At 42.8% G+C, this 21,860-nt stretch overlaps 1 pseudogene; it reads left to right on the top strand.

Moving 5' to 3' along the window:
* LOC148538907 (uromodulin-like) overlaps nucleotides 1-21,860 on the top strand; it is a 104,013-nt pseudogene that overhangs the window by 49,690 nt on the left and 32,463 nt on the right.

Raw genomic sequence — 21,860 nt, forward strand, 5'->3', positions numbered from 1 at the left:
TTGGCTGGCTTCCTCAAGTGCTCTGTCTAAAAATCATCTGGTGAGAGGTGTTTTTTGGGTTTAGATTACTCCAGTTCCCTGGGGGTCTAGTATCTCATGCACCAGCACCAATCACGACCATTCGTTAGGGGTCTTAGTGGTTATCTGACCTAATTTAGTCTATCATGGACATCATCGACCGCCTAAGTCCCTTTCTATATATAATAATATTTTCTAAATAATTTTAATAATAAAAAAATGTTTTTAATGGTTTATTATGTATATGACTTGAATATACTCCAGAGTGTCTTTTATCTGTCGCTTGTGTCCTGGGTGTTTAAGCATGCACATTTTTTGATTGTGTGTGTATACACATGCAGGTTCTTTGGTTTGTAAATTAGGAGGTAGGTGGCAGTTTTAGTATTTATATGTCTGGGTGATTTGCACACAGATATGCAGTTCTACACCCCATATGCATGCGATATACGGGCATATTGATAGTATGGATTTATGTATGGTACCGATTAAAGTTAACAGTATTTGATACTAATAAGTTTATGCTCTCTCTCTCCTTTAGTTTTGAAATCTATACTCTCCTTCACCGTTCTCCTAGTTATGTCGCTCAAGGCAGTGTGAGAATAAAAAGCTTGATATATTTATTAATAATTCTTTATATATGTTTTCACTCGGATCTGAGAATTTTTAATGATCTATAAAAAACAAAAATGTATAGATTTATTGATTATAGGTACTTTGTGAGCAGTCTGTTACAAAATACGTATGTTTTATCAAGCTAGAGGTCTCCAATAGTCATTCAGCACCATTTTATTTGGATTTTATTTTATGATTAAGGAGTAACAGTATCTAGCATACAGCACTGTTTTTTAAGTTTTATGCAATCTACATGATTATTATTAATATCATTATTATTTTTAGAATTCTGTATGTAAATTATAAACTTGCCATGATTCTCATACCCACTTTTTGGAAATAAGAATATTTGAAAATATGAGTTGATGAAAAATATCTTTGTAACCATAAGACCATTTCAATTGAGAAACTTTTCTCATGAATGGGTTAATGAAAGAATTAGGTGAATAACAGGTTGGAATTATCTCCTTGATTGATATAAGGAGTGTATAAAAAAGGCAGGAGCTTTTGAGGGGGAGTACTTCTGAGGTAACAGCCCCTTTTTCCGTGGCTGAGAAATGCATCAAGCTCTACCCTCTTCAATATTGCAGCCAAGGACGTGACCTGATTTAACTGCTCCACAGACCGGACTACAGCCACTGAGATCCGGCAAGTGTGGCAGCCGATCAGCGTGCTCCGCAATACGGTGTACACCGTGGCACTGCAGACGAAGGCTTACGTTTTACTCCAGTTTGAGAACCCGAAGCAAGCACTATACCTCTGGAGTTTCCCTATGCGGTAGCGGTAAGCTGCACTGATTTGACAAAGTACAGTCTAAAGTCTCTTCCACACTACAAGTGGAAGTGAGCCCTATACGGAGGGTAAAATAAATCACTACCTTGGGAAGTATTTGCCTTCCGGTTATGTTGAATTACTCTGATTAATTTAAAGATTATGGAATTCCTTTCAGACTATCAGCTGAATTAATATCACTCATTAAATGCGGCATATCATTCCAACCCAAGTTTATACTACACATAGGCAGCTGGCTTATGGTTGTTGTTAGTTTGCAACATTGATAATTGTTTGCTGCTAATCCGCTATATAAGTATTCTACCTGGTGACTAAATTCATTGAGAACAAGAGAGAACTAAGGAATACCTATCTATTATCAACATTTTTTATGACATTATGCCAAGAAATTCATGATAGTTGTCTGTGGAACACATTCTTTTAACTCTTCACCAGAAGGGTATTTTTATAGGTCTCCAGGCACCCGAGGCTGTTTTTCTATTGATGTGTATTCATTATATATGTGCTGCGTAACACCACTACCTTTTAGTGGTTATTATTCCATTGGGTCATTATATGTGCAGTGATTATACAAGTGATCTTATACACGTATCTATTTTTTATCGGTATTATTTTGTTTTTATATTCCAATCTTTTCTTTTAGTTTCATGTATTTATGTTTGTACTATTGTGATTAGGTCTGTGCAATTAGCAACTAACATTGGTATATTTAGTATAGTGATTTGTTATTATTAAACTGTGATATTGTCGATGGTCAGGGCTCTTTCCTTTTGTTGCACCTGTTTGTTATAAATATAATTGATGAGGCCAAGCTCCTTATCTGATAGCAGCTGCTACCAATTACAGTAATCACATGTTATGATCTAAGTGGGAATCATTTTATATTAATTGTTTGCTTAGAACCGTATCATTTATCAGTCACACTAGCGCCTTTGTGAGGATTTTTTTCTCAGTGTGTGTTTTTTCTATTTTATATTCAGCTGTCTGCACCATTGGATACACATTCTTCAGTGGTTCCCTCTGTTGCTTCCTGTGAGCAATGAAATTCATCCTGATTCAGAGGTGGTCTCAATGTCGATGTCAAATGGGGGTAATGGGGAGTGGCTGTTGGGATAATTTTCTGGCAGCACCCTAATGAGCCTCTGCAAATTTGTTCGCAGTTGGAGAGTCCCTTGCGTCTCAGTTGAGATGGACATTCTGAGACAGCATAGGACTGCTCAGTAGTTTGGTGTCATCCAATGTGTCTTCCTCTTTTGTACATAAGCAGCGGATACTGTGTGAGACATCTGAGGTGGACATCTCTGTGCAAAAGACATCAAATGCTAGGCAGATTCTAGTTCCTGGAGACTTGTGCCTACACTGTCGACACCTCCTCTGTGACAGGAGCCGAGTGCTGCAGGAGAATATGACACTGCAGCACTCGGCTCCAGTCACGGCGGAATAGCCGGCATTTCGGTGTCATCGGCCTGCACCCCCATTGTGACGCCACTGAGCTTGATTACAATGGTCCTGATCAGGGGCTGTCTGGCAACTTTTAGCCAGGGGGGCAAATGCAAGCAGGTGGCCCAGGCAGAGGAGTAGCATGTAGCCAGGGTGCCTGGAGCATGTGCGTGCTATGGCGCCCCCCCTCAAGTGTTTCAGAGAGGAGGCAGGTCCATATGGAATTAATGTAAAATAAAAATAAAGATATGGGGCAGCCCCCTGTAGTGGTGCCCATATGCAGTGCCCCCTGTGCCCCAGGAGAGGAGCCCCTTATGCAGGCTTCCAGTAGTGCCCCCAGTAGTGATGCTCCGATGCATTGCCCCTTATACAGTGCCCCCAGTAGTGGTTCCCCATGTGCAGTCCCCCTTGTGCCTCCAGTAGTAAGATCATTATATAGTGCCCCCAGTAGTGGTCCCCCCTGTGCAGTGCCCCTTGTGCCCCCAGTAGTAAGCACCTTATGCAGTGCCCCCAGTAGTGGTCTCCCCCTTGTAGTGCTCCCAGTAGTTGTCTCCCCCTTGTAGTGTCCCCAGTAGTAATCCCCCCTTGTTGTGCCCCCAGTAGTGTTCCCCCTTGTAGTGCCCCCAGTAATAGCCCCCCCCTTGTAATGCCCCCCATAGTAATCCCCCTTGTAGTTCCCCCAGTAGTAATCCCCCCTTGTTGTGCCCTCAGTAGTGTTCCCCCTTGTATTGCCCCCAGAAGTGCTCTCCCCCTTGTAGTACCCCGAGTAGTAGTCCCCCCCCTTGTAGTGCCCCCAGTAGTGCTTTCCCATTTGTAGTGCCCCCAGTAGTAAGCTCATTATATAGTGCACCCAGTAGTGGCCCCCCCTGTGCAGTGACCCTTGTGCCCCCAGTAGTAAGCCCCTTATATAGTGCCTCTAGTAGTGGTACCCCCTATGCAGTACCCCCAGTAGTGGTCTCCCCCTTGTAGTGCCCCCAGTAGTAGCCCCCCTTGTAGTGCCCCCAGTAGTAGCCCCCCCTTGTAGTGCCCCCCATAGTAATCCCCCCTTGTAGTTCCCCCAGTAGTAATCCCCCCTTGTTGTGCCCCCAGTAGTGTTCCCCTTTGTTGTGCCCCCAGTAGTGCTCCTCCTTGTAGTGCACCCTGTAGTATTCTCCCCCTTGTAGTGCCTCCAGTAGTGCTCTCCCCCTTGTATTGCCCCCAGTAGTAGTCTCCCCCTTATAGTGCCCCCAGTAGTGCTCTCCCACTTGTAGTGCCCCCAGTGGTAGTCCCTCCCTTGTAGCGCACCCAGTAGTGGTCTTCCCCTTGTAGTGCCCCCAGTAGTGGTCTCCCCCTTGTAGTGCCCCCAGTAGTAACCCCCCCTTGTAGTGCCCCCAGTAGTAGCCCACCCTTTTAGTGCTCCCCATAGTAATCCCCCCTTGTAGTTCCCCCAGTAGTAGTCCCCCCTTGTTGTGCCCCCAGTAGTGCTCCCCCTTGTAGTGCCCCCAGTAGTGGTCTCCCCCTTGCAGTGCCCCCAGTAGCGCTCTCCACCTTGTAGTGCCCCCAGTAGTAGTCCCCCCCTTGTAGTGCCCCAGTAGTGCTTTCCCCTTTGTAGTGCCCCCAGTAGTAAGCTCATTATATAGTGCACACAGTAGTGGTCCCCCCTGTGCAGTGCCCCTTGCGCCCCCAGTAGTAAGCCCCTTATATAGTACTCCTAGTAATGGTACCCCCTATGCAGTGCCCCCAGTAGTAGTCCCCCCTTGTAGTGCCCCCAGTAGTGGACTCCCCCTTGTAGTGCCCCCAGTAGTAGTCCCGCCACTTGTAATGCCCCCAGTAGTAGCCCCCACTTGTAGTGCCTCCAGTAGTAGTCTCCCCCTTGTAGTGCCCCCGTCGTAATCCTCCCTTCTAGTTCCCCCAGAAGTAGCCCCCCTTGTGCCTCCAGTAGTGTTCCCCCTTGTAGTGCCCCCAGTAGTGCTCCCCCTTGTAGTGCCCCCAGTAGTGGTCTCCCCCTTGTAGTGCCCCCTGTAGTGCTCTCCCTCTTGTATTGCCCCCAGTAGTAGTCCCCCCTTGTAGTGCCCCCAGTAGTGCTCTCCTCCTTGTAGTGCCCCCAGTAGTAGTCCCCCCCTTGTAGTGCCCCCAGTAGTGGTCTCCCCCTTGTAGTGCCCCTAGTAGTGCTCCCCCTTGTAGTGCCCCCAGTAGTGGTCTCCCCCTTGTAGTGCCCCCTGTAGTGCTCTCCCTCTTGTATTGCCCCCAGTAGTAGTCCCCCCTTGTAGTGCCCCCAGTAGTGCTCTCCTCCTTGTAGTGCCCCCAGTAGTAGTCCCCCCCTTGTAGTGCCCCCAGTAGTGGTCTCCCCCTTGTAGTGCTCTCCCTTGTAGTGCCCCCAGTAGTGGTCTCTCCCTTGTATTGCCCCCCATAGTGCTCTCCCCCTTGTAGTGCCCCCAGTAGAAGTCCCGCCCCTTGTAGTGCCCCCAGTAGTGTTCTCCCCCTTGTAGTGCCCCCAGTAGTACTCCCCCCCTTGTAGTGCCCCCCAGTAGTGGTCTCCCCCTTGTAGTGCCCCCAGTAGTGCTCTCCCCCTTGTAGTGCCCCCATTAGTAGTCCCACCCCTTTTAGTGCCCCCAGTATTGCTCCCCCTTTTAGTGCCCCCAGTACTGACAGACTCTCATTGGCTGCCACTCAAAACAAACACACAGTGGCCGGGGCCGGCGGCTGTGTGTTAGTCACTGTGTAGTGCTGACCAAACTCCGTCCGGTCAGTGCTACATGCGCGGTGCAGCCTGTGTCACAGAGATATGGCGCTGCAGCCTAGGGGGCACATGGCAACCTGCCCACTGGCCCAGCCCGCCACTGGTCCTGATTCAGAGCTGCACACAATGCCAATGTTAGCACAGCTGAGCAATTATTTGCTACTGTGCATGAACAAAGGTTTAGCAAACTCCTATGGCAATGCATTCGAATGAGTGTACACTGTTTCCTATGGGAGCGCTGGCATTTGGAACAGTGAAGCAAAATCATTGGGAATTCCTAGGTGGTGACTGGGAGGTGGCCTGAAATGCATGCAAAACAAGACTGTCTCATGGGTGTGTTATGGGAGAGTCACGGGCTTGTCAATGAAAGCGGATATTTTTTCAAATGCAGAGCCACAGCCACTGAGGCCATGTTTACATGAATTTAAGAAGGAGACATTGTGTCTGCCATAGGATGGTGCAAGGTTCGATGTTGCATGTGATCGTTTGCTGATGTTGAAGTCTTCAGAACCACTGGTGGAGCTGCACCCTTCATGGTCATTGAAAGTGGGTGTCCCAGGTGTCTGGTGTATGCTATCACAAAAGAGAAAGACTAAAACTCACATTTGCAGATTATTGCTGCACAATCGTGGCAGAATTAGCTTCCAGCTCTGAATCAGGCTTAATATGTTTACTTATTGAACCAGTCTAGCTGATACCAGTGCCCAATTAGTATGGCTGGGGCTTCCTAGGGAAATTGTGTTGCTATTTAGACTTATCTGGGAAGGGAGGGGTTACTGGGAGATGAATATGTCTCCTTCATTTACAGCCAGCATTGCCTGAGTCGTCCAAGTTGGGCAAACAGTTCCAGTCATGAACACACATGGTGGGCTGTGCTTTGGTAGCACCTGGTGGTGGTAGTTGGGGTTGTGTGTGTGTGTGTGGGGGGGCTTTGGCCATTGCTGGAAAACTATGATTTCATCTACATGGGAATCAGGAGCCCCCTTTGCGGCTGTTCCCCTTAATGACACTCATCAGAGCTGCAGCACAAGAATGGATTCCACTTCATCTACGTATTAAGTACAGGGCCAGATTAAAGGGGGGGTGACAGGGGCGATCGTTCCTGGGCCCCCACACCTAAAGGGCCACCACACCCAGCCATCGGGGTTAAAGTAAACCGGAGCAGACGGAACCAGTTCCACCTCCTATGGACACCTTACCCCGGCACCGCAGGGAGACACCATTTGCCAGGTGCCTGCTGAGATTGTAACCAGTGGGCACCCGGCTCCCTCCCCACAGTGGCAGCCAAAGCCGGAGGCTAGAGCTCACTCGTGGGCTCCGGCTTCAGGCTCAGGCAGTGCACTATGGGAGAGACATCATGACATCTCTCCCATAGTGCAGAGGAGCAGCCAGGCAGACCAGACGGCAACGGCAGAGGGACTTAAGGTAAGTATGACTTTTTTTCTTTTTAGCGGAAGCAGCTTTTCCACTGAGGGCATTGCTCAGGGGGCATTACTACTGGGGGGCATTACTCAGGGGGGCATTACTACAGGGGGCATTACTTGGGGGGGCATTATTACAGGGGGCATTACTTGGGGGGGCATTACTCAGCATTACTACAGGGGGCATTACTCAGGAAGGGGCATTACTAGAGGGGACATTACTACTAGGGGCATTACTATTGGGGGCACAATTTCTGGGGGCATTATTATTGGGGGCTACTTGAAGGTAGGGGCACTGGGGCACTAGTACAGAGGGAGAATTACTATTAGGGGCAATAATACAGGGGCATTACTACTGGGGCCATTTATACAGAGGGTACTACTACAGGGGGCATTACTACTGGGGGCATAACTAAAGGGGTATTACTACTGGGGTTATTTATACAGGGGGAATTACTATTGGGGACACTACTACTGGGTGCATAACTACCGGGGGCATTGCATAGTGGGCACTGCATAAGGGCAACACTCCTGGGGAAACTACTACTGGGTGCACTGCATAAAGTACACCACTACTGTGTGCTCCGCGTATGGGGAACTACCACAGTGGGCACTGACACTACTGGGGACCCCATTGCGCATACCCTTAGTTCGTCACATTTAATATGTGCCCCCACATGTTTGTTGCCCAAGGGCCCCACAGACCTTAATCCGGCCCTGATTAAATAAGTAGATATAATTTAAGTAAGGGATGGAGAGAGGAGTAAATAGGGAGTAAAACTATTTCTTAAAGGGGTACCAATGTAAAATATTTTATTAATGTGATTATTATTGGTTGAGCTTCACATTACATTAATTGGACAGTCAGCACGTTCTCTTTATTTAGATTCAGTTATTTATTCTTCCTGTGCTTTGGAAGCTGTCAGGCATTAAATAAAGTGCCATCCAACATTACTCTCTGTCTGCAGTATTACAGAAGCATTGCTTTTTATTTATTTTTTTACCTGTGCACATATTGGGCCATATCGGAAGCAAGTTCTTTCTGATGATTATCAGCAGACTGCGCATGTACCTCAAACAGCAATTGCTAGCTGGTAATGCCCTGCATCATGCACCTTGACAGAGGACCTGAGAGTGAACAGTCCTCTACGTATGTGCCCAGATCACTCAGTTCATGAACAGGCATTTCTTGGAGCCAACTGGGCTACTCAAAATACATAAAAAAGATCCATCTTGGGGAGTGTAATAAGAATGTTATGGATGTGTAGCCAGACTTCTAGGCTTGTTTGAGGCATGTGTACAGAGAAAGGATGTCTGTTTATGGCAGATCTTTTGCATTCAGCATGGGCTAGAGGGTGTGGCATGTTAGGACAACATTTATCATGTCGATGTGCATCAGGTCAACATAATAATGTCAACATGGTTGAAATGTCAACTTGGTTCTCATGTCGACAGTGACCATGTTGACATTATTCATGTCTACACGAATAACATATTGACATTATAGAAGGCTGAGCTAACATCCCTGGTGTCCCAGCAGTCACATACCTAGTCTCGGTTACTGCAGTGGCTTCAGCGCATTTCTGGTGGATATGTCTGCAGTATTTCAGATAGAGACCTCTGAGGAGTGGCAGTTCTAGTAAGTATTATTCCCCTATTATTAATCCTATTCCCTAACTTTCCCCCTAGTGTCTATCCCTAACCCCCATTTTTCCCCACAGCGTAAGCCTAACCTCCACCTGCAGCCTAACCCTAACCCTCCTGGTGGTACCTAACACTAAACGTTGCCATTCTGAGAATGTTTACATTTCACATGGCAACTTTTCACATGCTAACATTGTGAACATGTCGACATGTTGAACCATGTTGACATTGTGGTGTCGACATAATCACTGTTACCAGATTCTAGGCTAGATGTAAGTGCCTATACTAATGATGATGGTTGCAGCTGTGGGCAGGAAAAATGTGGGTGGGGTGACCATATGCAAGGAGAAGATTGAATACTCCTATAGACAGATGGATACTTGTACTAACATAAAGCAGTATATTAGACTGCCACAGTTGTTCACATTTGTGGCACTTTCGATTCAACACAGGCAAATGCTAAGCATATTCTAAGCTTTTATTGCAAAAGAAACCTTACAGAAAAATAAAATGGATTTTTTTTTCAGTATACTGAGTGTTAGATAGAAATAATGCCAATTGTTGATTAAAACATGTCCAGAACACCATATTAACATAGTCTCACAATGTTGTGCTTTCTTTTTCTAGCCTTACAAGACTTGCGTCCTGAGCTGACATGTGGGAATCAGGAAATAAAAGCTACTCTCCAGAAGTGTCACCTGCAAAAGTTCAATTTGAACACCAAAAACGTGCACCTGAGAGACAGGAGCTGCACAGGATTTTCAGATTTTCACGTGAAAAATACCATAACAGTAGTATCTGTCTTAAAACATGGAGTGTGTGGAAATTAGTTGATGGTAAGTGTTTCCAGGGCTGGATTATAGGCGGGGTGGACATGGTGACACACATTGGGGGCCCCCACACTGCCACAAACATTCTGGGCCACTGTAGACTCTCTCTGGCCAACTCCCAGCCGGCAGCAGACATCACTGCAGTGACAGCACACTCCATCACTGATAGACAGCGACTGACAATTGCAGTGTATAGGCAGGAGGCAGTGCCTAATGCAGTGAAGTGCCTGCCCCCATTAGAAGCCTACCCTGCTGCCTGATGATGTACATAGAGGTAGGAAAGTGTGTTTGCACTTTCATCCGACTGTCCCTTCCTCCCTCCCTCCCTCCCTCTCTCTCTCCCTCTGTCTCTCTCCCTTTCTCTCTCTCCCTCCCTTTCTCTCCCCATTAGGGGCAGAACTATGGGAAACAATGGAGGCGCCTTCCGCCGGGCTCCAGCTCTGAAGGGGCACCTCCTCCATTGTCCACAACATATTCACCCCACATAGAGCTCTAACTTTGTACCCTCACAGCTGCCCAATACTTGGCACACCTTCTGGGCACCTGAGAAGCCACCATACACTAGTGGAGAGCTCCATGTCAGATCATCAGCTGCTGCCTTCGTCTATCTATAGCCTATCTGCATGCAAATTGCTACATTACAGTATCAGTGGCTCTGACAGGGGGCAGGGGGTTACCAAATTATAACTTGCCTCCGGGCATCTGGGATGAACTTACGCCACTGCTCCCCCTCCCTCTTTCTCTAACTCTATCATGACTTCACTCTCTATCTTCCTCCCTGTCTCTATCTATCTATCTATTTATCTCTTTCTCTCTCTCTCCCTCTCTCTCTATCTATCCTATTCTCTCTCTCCCTTCCTCTCTCTCTCTTCCTCTATCTCATGCTTTCTCCTCTCTCCCTCTCTATGGGCAACATGTACTAAAGGGGAAAATGCGAAAAAAAAACATTTTCGGAGGTTTTACCACATTCCCTATATATACAATGCATCGGAATGTGATGCATTCTGGTGCTTCATCCTGATGGGTAACGGCATTTTCAGGTGGCATTACCCCATAGAAACCTATTGGCTTCTAATCAACTGTGGTATGTACCCAAAGATAGGTGGGATGTACCGCATCATTGTTGTGATGCTTAGTACATCCCACCCTATGTCTCACTCCCTCCCCTCTCTGTCTCCCTCCCTGTCCCTATCTCTCTCTCTACCCCCCCATTCAAAATCCTGCATTTGCCCCTTGCAATGTACTAGATCATGTCCACTAAACTGATGGGAGTCGGTTCCCAAGTAGTGTTGTGGACATAATGTAGTTTACTGCAATCTTTGCTGGTCAGTGGAGAATCTAGAGACAAGGTAAGGGGCATAGTAGTCATTGTGTTGGGCCATAGCAAATTTATTGATGGGTCCCCCACAACTTAGTTGCCCCAGAGCCCCACAAGCCTAAATTAGGCCATGAATGTTTCCCATAAGTTAAATAATCTAAAAGTATTTGGCATGCATAAAAGCTACAACATTATGGACCAGATTACTTTTTTTTCACAAAAAGTCACTTGATTTGTGACAACCCAAACTAATTTGCTGCTTTATTGTTTCACACTATAACCCAAACAGTAACTGTAACAGTACTTTACAACTTTTTGGATCTTCCCTCTGGGAAATCCTGGAGAGGCGTTCCAAGGGCCAAGTGCAGGGAGTGTGGTGACACAAATCATGTCATCATGGCCCTGCCTCCATGATATAATGCAGCAAATCACAACATCATGCCAGGGGAAGTGGAGCCATGATGCAGCATATCACACAATTGATGTAAATGGCCAGGTTTTAGGAGGGTTCCCAGCTCTCCAATAGTCATTGAGCCTTGACACCTGGTTTGGCCTTTTGCCTGTTTAGCACATTTGTCCACTACTTGCTGATTTGTTACTGTTTAACTGATCTTAAAAGGTTGACTGTTTGATTGCATTTGCCTCGTGTTTCCCATTTGCTGATGCCGCAATGGTCAGTGACTACAATTGTATGTACAAGACATAGGGGCAGTGGAGCACCTACATAAACAATTTCTAAGGGAAAGAGAACACTATAGGCTAAGACAATGACTAATCTGACTATAATTGTGTGAGTACCAGCAGTCATGTATACAGCTGGCCTGCCTCCAACAGTCAGCAGGCCACTGATTTCTGGCCTTACCAGTTAGAATCCTTAACAGGACCCAGCTGGTCCCAGCCTCAGGTTAGAGATGATATAACACACCTCTGAGGTGTTACCAGTAACCTCCAGCATCATTGCCTCATGCAGGGAATCACCTATCATCCAGCTATGACAAGAACCTGCTGAGTCCACTCCCCCAGTGCCTGAGTATCAATTGTGTTCTACATAGGTGCTCCTGCTTCCGATCTATACTCTCCAGTAATGTTTGCTTCCAGTGTTGTTTAAACTCCAGTGTAACATTTCTTTGACAGCAGCACATCCATACCCGCCTTTCCATCTGCAGTGTTTCCTCATACCAGCTAAATCTGGGTACATTTTAAATTATATGTGAACCCAGTGATGTGATGGGTGACTGCATGGGTGATGGGCCAACATACAGATGTGTCCTCTTACATCCTTTCTGATCACACTACAAACATGTGCATGCATAATGCCAAGCAATTACCCACAGAGGCATCTGCTATGGTATGCTATGGCACACTGCAATCGTACCATGCAATCCTATGGAGTCACAGGGAGCTTCTCCGCTCATGGGTGCACACTTCGTGCCATGCGTGGCACAGTTTGCCATGTACGCAGTCAAGATGCAAGAGCACAGATCTGTATAGGGATGCCAGTACACATCAGGTGAACTGGTGCCTGACTATCTGATATGTCGGAACCAGCCGCATCCCCTGCATTGGGTCATCAGTCGCATTGTCAGATTGAGCTGCATGTAGGGCTGACCTGATGATGCGACTGATGACCAAATGGGAGTGCACATGGCCCAACATAGTGGGTACACATTAGGAGATTTTGACAATATATCAGACCAATCCATTGTATCAGCCTAAATATCATCTAATGTGTACCCACCTTAAGTACTGTTGCTTTCATGGTGGGAACCAACTACACTGGACAGATACCTGGGCCCTTATTGAATGAAATCCATATCCTCTTGCAGGGATTCTTGGTGAAGTCCAGTAGGGGAATTCACACCAGGGTATTTGGTTGTGCTAATTCCAATTATCATCTGTATGTGTGTGTACACTTATAAAAATTTATACTTTTAAGTAATTTTGATTCTAGTACACCCCAAGGAATGCTCTTTTTCTAGCTGTAAATGTGAATTGTTTCTTGTTTGCGCTAAGGGTAGCACCTCATACGATATAAATAACAGAAATATTGTTAAGTGGAATTGGATATGGAAATATAGGAAGATAGGATCAGGAGGACAGAAAATATTGATATAGGAAGACTAGTGTGGGTTGTGTCTTTTTGGGGTGTTGAATAATCAGTCTAAATGCATGCAATTATTTGTAATATACTTGGTAATAGTCTCATTAGTAATAGTCCTTTCATTATACAGAACAACAAAACACATATTATCTACAAAAACACAATTTACCTATCCAAGGACTCATTAGTTGGTGGAGAGGATATTGCCAGTATAGAGTATTCTTGTGTATACCCTCTGGACATACAGCTCTCTCTTGAAACAGCTCTTCGGCCCTTTTCAAGGTACTGTAAATATGTAATAGTATGCATAAACTATTATTAACAAGTAATATTATGACATATCTATTAAATGCAAAGTTATTCTGAGAATTGTCTTCATGCTATTTGTCTCAAATAGTGTTATTTTATTGTAGCTAATACATGCTTGTCTTACCTCCCCATTATACAGTACTGCAGAGTACAAATTAACTTTAAAATAAGAATAAATAAATTAAGCCTTATGCAGTGGAGTCACTAGGGGTTGCAGGGAGTTAGGACCACACCGGGTGTCACCATCTGAGGGGGTGACACCAAAATCCTGGCTCCTCAGTGAACAGGAGCCTGGCACTGCACTGTGACAGTTATTGTGCAGCACCTGGCTCTCAGTCACTGAGGAGGAGCCTGCAGTGGGGGGAGAGTATCTGGGGACAGCCAGGCATCTCCTGGAGTGCTGGGCATGACCCAAGTGTGATGAAACTGCCCCACCCCTTTTTTGGAGAGTGGAGCTTGAGAGTTCCCCTCTCAGCACATGCACATGGCATCTATTCAGTGCAGAGAGGGATAGGGGGCATGTTAGCAGCTCCCAAGGTGCTTCACATGCCCCTAGCATGATAAAAACAAGGCATGGCTCACTGACATGGCTTTTCCCATGAGGGCATACCCTTCTTTTGTATGCACATGCAAAAGCCTCCAATCTCTGTTTACCAAAAGTTGTGATGTTTGTGATATATTACATCTCGTGAATACCTCCCAACATTGGAGGTCTCATCAAAAGGATGGGGGGAGGGGGGGTGACAGGTTGGATTAGCTATGCCTCTGATAAGCATGCCTATCCTCTCTTGGTGTGCATTTTTATCTATTTTTGAGATGTCATTTTTATGCAGCATCTGCCTCCACAGTGTGTTATAGTGCAAATCAGGACTAGATGAAAGAGAGGTGGTTGTCTAGGCTACCAGTGTTTAGAGGATTCCTAGATTACTGAATGAGTATAATACTATCAATCATTCATTGTCTTTATTGTGACATTGAGGGGCAACAAACAACAGATTCTAACCAGTGAAGCTGACTATTCTGCGTCCCCATGTTGGAAATGTTCTTGGAGTGCAATGCAAAACTCTCCTGTCACAACCTGGAGAATTCTTAAAACTGTTGCTATAGCCTATTAACAGGGATGACAAACAAATGAACTGCATGCTACTGTATACTAACAGCCTGATTATAAACAAGGTCATTTCTAAGTTTTGCAATTAATAACTCTACGACTTATGGATATTTTGTACAGCTGTACAATCATTATAAGTTTTTGTGAATAGGACATTAAATTCTTGTTTAAAGTTATACTGTTTGCACAATAGGATGAATTTGTGATATTTAAGCTACATATCTTATTTTGAGATAATTATTTATTATATTGTAATTTCTTTACACCAGAGCTGTGCTATATGTATATTATTTTTTAACTATATTAAATTGAATTAATCTGACAACCAGCACTTCTTTATTTCTTTGTTCATTTCTAACGAATGCAGGTAGTCAGATCTATATAATTAAATAAGATTTGTGCCAAGATTTGTTAGTTTTAGTTGTACAATAGTACTGTATATGACATTCATAGCACTCCCACACTTATATACAGTACATATATAAAATCACCTTCTAAAATCAATGACTTTAGATGGTGATTTTCCTCTTTGTGAATTGACTTTAAAGCTGCATACGCACATAAAGATTTTCTGTCCAACCATCCAACTAGTTGATTGGTTGGAATGAAAATCTGGTAAGGTATGATAGCAAATGACAATCAGCAATTTGCTCCCAAACGCAGGAAAATGGACAAAAACTGTTGTTTGAACAAATTGTTTAGATCAAACATTTAACAAACTTGTCTGATGACCATTTTCATCTGTTTTCTGGCATTTAGGAGCTAATTGCTGATCATCAGTTACTCCCATACATTACCAGATTTTCATTCCAACCAATCAACTAGTTGGATGGTTGGAGAAAAAATCTTTCAAAAGCTTAACTTTTTTCTATAATTTCACCATTCAGTGATCTATTACCAAAGAACAATGACATTATTCACACAGCACTAAGAAATGTTTGATTATGACATAGCCTAACAAAGACTTTATTTATTACTACAGCTCAGTTGATTTTAGTGTGGAAGGCACAGGACAGTTATTGGCAACTATTGCTCTCTATGAAGACTCAAGTTACAAGATACCCTATGAGGGCTCAGAGGTTCTTCTGACATCCAAATCCATATTGTACATTGGAATAATTCTAAAATCAGCTGATAATGCTTACTATTCCGTACAGATGAAAAACTGCTATGCTACACCTTCAAAAGATTCATCTACCTCTGCAAAATACTATTTTATTAGAAATAGGTAAGTCACAGAAAAGTCTGAATTATTTAATGGGGTCTAAGAAGTACATTTAATGTTCTAATGAGTTTTATCCAAATTACAGTACTATCTCTTTACTTTTTAAATTTTAAATTATTGCACAAGGGTGGTTCAATGAATAAGGTAATAAGACCTCTCATTGTGTAAATTTATTCAACTTGTACATACATGTATAATCTATAGCATGGCATTAGTACAAATTATTTTGCCACATAGTCCTCATACTTGTCAAAGCATTTGTTCCAATGGTACACCAAGGCATCTATCCTGGCATAGAAGAAAACAGTGTCAAGCATCAGAAGCCAGGAAATGACAGTTTGCTGACCACTGTTGGTTGCGAATTGCCTTCCACCCATGTGGTTCTTCAATTATCCAAAGAGATGGATATCACTCAATGCTAGGTTATGGCTGTAGGGAGGATGGTCCAGTAACTCCCAATAGTAGCAATGTAACAACTCATGCATGTGGTTGGCATTATTATGCAGCAATTTTATGCCTGTTTGCAGCTACCCAGGCCATTTTCAACAAGTTGCCCTCCACAACCAGCTCAATGTGTCACAATAGTGGACAGCATTCACAGTATCTCACTTGGTGAGGAAATCAAGAGGAAGCACACCCTTGTGGTCCCAAAACTCAGTTGCCATGACCTTCTTTGCTGGTGGAGTTGTTTAGAATTTATTTGAAGGTGGGGAAGATGCATGTTTCCATGTCATGGAGGCTTGCTTCATCTCCAGTGTCAGACAATGCACTCACATTTCATCGTCTGTAAAAGTTTGCTGCAGGAACTGCACTCGCCCCTCATGGTACCATGTCATGACATTCCCATCCTATTGGTCTTGTGAACTAAAGTGAGCTGCTTTGGTACCCAGCATGAACACTTTTTCCTGTACACCAGTTGCTCATAAATGATGATGTGCACAGTATGCACTGAGATGTTCAGTTTGTCAGCCATATTACTAATTCAAAGCCTCTGTCATACTGAATGAGACCTTCAATGAGTTACAAATTGTCATTTGTGTCATCCGGAAGAACATCATTACATTACATGGCAGACATGATGTAATAATGTTCCAGTGCTGCCAGTCAGAGACTGGAGGAGCTGCTGACATCAGCACTGCAGAGGACTGGAGGTAGTCGCAGAGCTGAGGCAGACAGGTCTGGAAGATGACTTGCATGAAATAAGTTACAGATGTGTCCTCATACACTGTTGCTTAAGTCGTCTTAAATAGCCCCTCTTGGCTCACCATGTCCCAGGCATCTTATTTGCATAAATAAAACAAATTGAAGTGACAAAACTACTCTGCAAGATTACACTGGTCAATTGATGTGCAACGTTTGTATATCTGTGTGTAACTGAGTCTGAATCTGTGTAAGAAGTGCTCCAATGCGAGCGGTGGCAGCTTTTTCTCATGCCAAGTTCCATTGTGCTTCATCTGCAACTTTGTACGAGTCATGTGCTGTTAAAGTCACAGTCCAGTGTCTCTAGTATCCTGTGAGTGGCTTTTCATTGAGTCTGCGATGTGAACAAGATACCATTTAAAAAAAAAACTATGGTACATTACTCCTCTTGCAGTGTCTATGTCACACTGGTCATCCTGCACCGTATGGCATATAGATGCTATGTGTATGAGGACATCTGTAACGTGTGTGTGTGTGTAGGAGAGCACTGTACAAACATAGAGACTGGAGTGGGGAAGAGTGGACAATGAAAAACATACATTTGGGGTAGTGGCATAGTACTGGAACATACAGATGAGGGTGTGGGGGCAGAATCCAAAATATAGAAGCGGAGGTGGGAAAACAGAACATAATACACATCAAACAGTTTAGAGAGGGAGGAACACAATACAGGATATACAGGTGGGGGAGCACAATACAGATGGGAACACATTTCACATGAATGGACAAAATAGATCTTACAGACTGGGGGGCAAATGGGGAGTCTGATAGGCATTTTTAAGAGACATGTGGGAAATAGTTAGACTTAGAGGAGATATTTTTCCATGTTCGCTCCGCCTCATGTCAAAAGCTGGTTACGCCACTGCTTTTAGTGAATATTTTCAGTATCAAGTCTAATCATATTCAAATTCTGAATCAAGCTAATTACCTCATTGTTGTTGGACAATTATGTTTTACAGCTGTCCCGGCAAGCAGGACTCTACTATTAAAGTGATTGAAAATGGAAACTCTCAATATGGACGCTTTTCAGTTCAGCTCTTTGGATATGTTAAGGATTCAAACGTTGTCTATTTGCACTGTGACATTCATATTTGTGATAAGACCAATGAGGCATGCACACCTGTGAGTACAAGCCAAATCAAATAAATGTACTGTTACTTTGTAACAACAATGGAAATTATATCCAAACTATCTTACAATTTAGAGACGTGGGGTACACTGGACAAGACAATTATTGAAATAATAATTGTATTGTAGCTGTTGGTGAAGATACTTTGTTTTGCTCTTCAACAAAGAGGTCTTCTGGCCTCACAGACTTCCCTTACATATGGGGGGGATTTACAAAGTAGCGGCTTCTGCAAGCCGCTGCTTCCCAGTGGGTTGAAGCTCCTTATTTAAAATGGCACCGAGTGACAGTGTAAAGTGCCGCATGCTATACACCGATGTTGGGTGCCATTTTAAAAAAGGAGCTCCAAACCCGTCAGGAAGCAGCGGCTTGCAGAAGCCGCTGCTTCGTAAATCCTCCCCAATGTGTCCCTGTTTTGGATAGTCTTCTGTAAAGTGTCTGGAAATTTCACTGAACTTATCATGCAGGTGTCACCCTCAGTTGAAAAGCCTAATGGAACATGCTATATAACCCCTCAAGCAAGTTCTGTGATTCTTTTTCTCAGATGTTTTTGATGATTGGCCCAATTGCTATTTATGTAGGACCATCATGGTTCAGGACTCCGCAGTGTTCTATCCATTGTCCCATAACCAGGGTTCTACCCAGTAGTCATCCTATCTTCCCCTGTCCCCTCTAGGGTGTCTTCTGCAGTTAACCAGTTACAGAACTTTAGGCACAGTGGCAAATGCTGCTTCAGAAGATTCTCCCTTCATAATTCTACATTCTCCAACTCATCCACTTTGGTTTCATTCTACATCATTGTACCTACAGTACTCCAACCCATTAACTTCAATTTTGTTCCTCATGATCCATCCTCTCACACTTAAGGGGATATGTATTAAGCCTTGGAGAGAGATAAAGTGGAGAGGTTGCACAAATCAACTAATCAGCATCTAATTGTATTTCCTAGACTGTTAGATAAAAGACAGTTAGAAACTGATTAGTTATTTTGGCCAACTTCTACAATTTATCTCTCTCCAAGGCTTGATTCAAGTTGGCCAGTTATGGTTTATCTCTAATAACTAACCTAAACATGTGGTTCTCTCTTTGGCAATACTATAATTATGACACATATCAATAACAATTATGTGCATGGCTTATGATCATCACAATTCATGCTACCAACATTGCTATTAAGAACCCCATACATTTGTATTTCCTAATAATGATGAGGGGGTCCCCAGTAGAATTAACTGTTTTCAACAGAGTCTGATACCAACTTCTCTCCATAACCCTCTATAAATAAAGGATATCAATTTAGGATTTTGTTTTCTTCATTTTTAATAAAGAAGGAGCACAATTATTTTACATGAACAGTGTATTAAAGAATCTGTAACTTACACATAGATTTGTGAGCAAGTTTATATAGAGCAGTCTGGTATATTCATGTTCCAGCTTTGTGTTCTGTTGCCTGTGGGGAGATTTTAGCTATGGCTTCAAAAGACCTTTCATGTGAAGTACAATATTTCATGCCATACTGTGTGCAGAACAAAGAAAATAGTTAATAGTATAGTTTTTAAAATGTTGCACATATCTATAATATACTTGTGGGATATGGAAACAAATATACAACTTATTCTCTTCTGCTAGGCACTCTAAAATATTTTACACTTTAAATGAAACATTAAACTGAACCCCAAAATTAGGATATGTAAATGGTGTTATAATATTTATATATAAATGTGTTTTTCTGAATTCACAATCATTCTGACTTCTTCTTTTAGTCCTGCACTGGAATGAGGGCTCTCAGTGCTAACAATGCAGCTGCAGATAAAACTTTGTCTTTGGGGCCTATAGTTAAACAAGGTATGTTTACTTGTTGTTATACCAAATCATAACATAATGAAATAACAAAAAGAAATCTGTATCCAGGTACAATTTATTGCTGAATTTAAACAAGTAACATGTGGTACTATCTATCTGACATTACAATCTCCTTTACTTTATGTATTTTATTAGTATAAGTATTCTCTCAACCTATATTAAAAACCAACCAACTAAATAAATAAATAAGACAACCTCAATTACAAATACTGCCAATTACTAGATTCATAGAACACATGAACATGAGATTACCCTTTAATAAATGCATATTAATTTGTAATCCAAATGGTATAAGAAAAAAAATGTAAAAATTGTATTTGATGTATTGAATTAGAGGAATTGTATAGCGCAGCATGGTGACATTGACAAATAGTAATCTTGCCAGGGATTAAAATTTCTAGGGATCATTCATTAAAGATGGGACTTTCCCTGGAAATGACGGAGAATCGATAACTATGCAAACATATTTTAGAGCTTTTTTATCGATTGACAAAAAGAACATGCCCATGTCCTTAACTATGCTTTACACAAAATGAGAAAATATTTCTTTACAAAATTTTTTTATAAAGAATTCAAGCAATGTCATTTTAATAAATTACATTATTAACTTATAATTTATTAGCGATGACAGGTTATAAAATATGCATTATAATTAAATGTATAGCTAGGAAAAACATCTCTTGTAAAGTTCTAGAATCTTTTAAATTGTATTTTATTTAACCTGATAGCATTATTTACCTATCTACCTTCCAGCATTACCAAATTCATCCAGGGCATAATGATTGCAGTATAGTATCACTTAAAATCTTGATTGCATTAAACTTTACAGTATATACTGTATAGCACACAAAACTGTAAAAAAAAAAGCTTACAACACTTTTTCATATTTTAAGGCCAAAATTGATATGAATGGTAAGAAAAATAATCTTGAATGAAATAGATGTGGTATGGTGGAACTGGAGGTAGTTTTAGTGGGTTAAGGGGAGCCTAGTGTGTACTGATTTTTAATGCCATGAGTTATATACAGTAAAATACTGAGTTATGTACAGTATGATACAGTATAACACGCAGTACAAGTAGTTAGGCCATGTTTTCTACAGTAATTACATTTTTATTCTATCTGTAGATGAAGCTCCCACAATCACAGAGAAACCAATCTATAATGGTGAGTATTTATTGTTTAATTACTGTACTGTAGTCACAATGAAAGTGAGTATATAACTTTAGCACTCATATATGGAACTGGTTTTATTTCAGTACTGGTGTCCACTAGGCTCAAAGGGGTTTACTATCCAAAATCGACTGTTTCATGGCACCTTCATACATTATCCTGAGCTGCTCTGAAATGCCCTTCTCAGTGTCCTATTATCCTGTATGTTCTACATTTTAATCCCAAATGTAGTTTTACTGTTCAGCAATCTTCAGAGTCGTAACTAGACTTTTTGGTGCTCTGTGCCATAAAGCATTATCCCCCCCCCCTATATTTCAAATAGGGACATAACACACCCAAAAATGGGGGCATGGCCTCATGGTGAAAGGCCAGGGAAGAGATAGGGGAGAAAATAAGAGGAAGATACTGTACAAGTGAGAATGAAAATAAACAGGAAAATTGACAGGTCCAAACAGCGCCCCCTGCCCTCCTGTGCCCTGTGCCATGGCACTGGTCACACTACACTAGTTACGGCCCTGGTACACAATAACTTCACCCTATTTTAGTATAGATTTAAATTCTTATATCTAGTTCTGAAACAAAGTCATTTCACAAATGAACAAGATAAGCATTTGAAGACCTGTCCAGAGTAGAGAAGTTGCTATATACAGTATCTTGTAACAACCTGTAACTCTAAGGGGCATACCCCTTATCTACAAGTGAGAATGATAATAAATAGAAAATTCACAGGCCCAAACAGCACCCCGTCCCTGCAGTGCCCTGTGCCATGGCACAGGTCGCACCACCCTAGTTACGGCCCTAGCAATTTTATACCACATTTACCTGTATTCTGATTTGCAAAATGAGCTTTGTATTTATGCTGTGGTAAAATCCAGCATTGCACCAGGAGATAAAATAGCCCATAACTGAATAATAGTATTTGTTTTCTCCTATGTTACTTGCGCTTGTCTATTTACTAGA

The sequence above is a fragment of the Taudactylus pleione genome, unplaced genomic scaffold, assembly GCF_031769625.1.
Source record: "Taudactylus pleione unplaced genomic scaffold, aTauple2 ptg000032l, whole genome shotgun sequence".
NCBI lineage: Eukaryota > Metazoa > Chordata > Amphibia > Anura > Myobatrachidae > Taudactylus > Taudactylus pleione.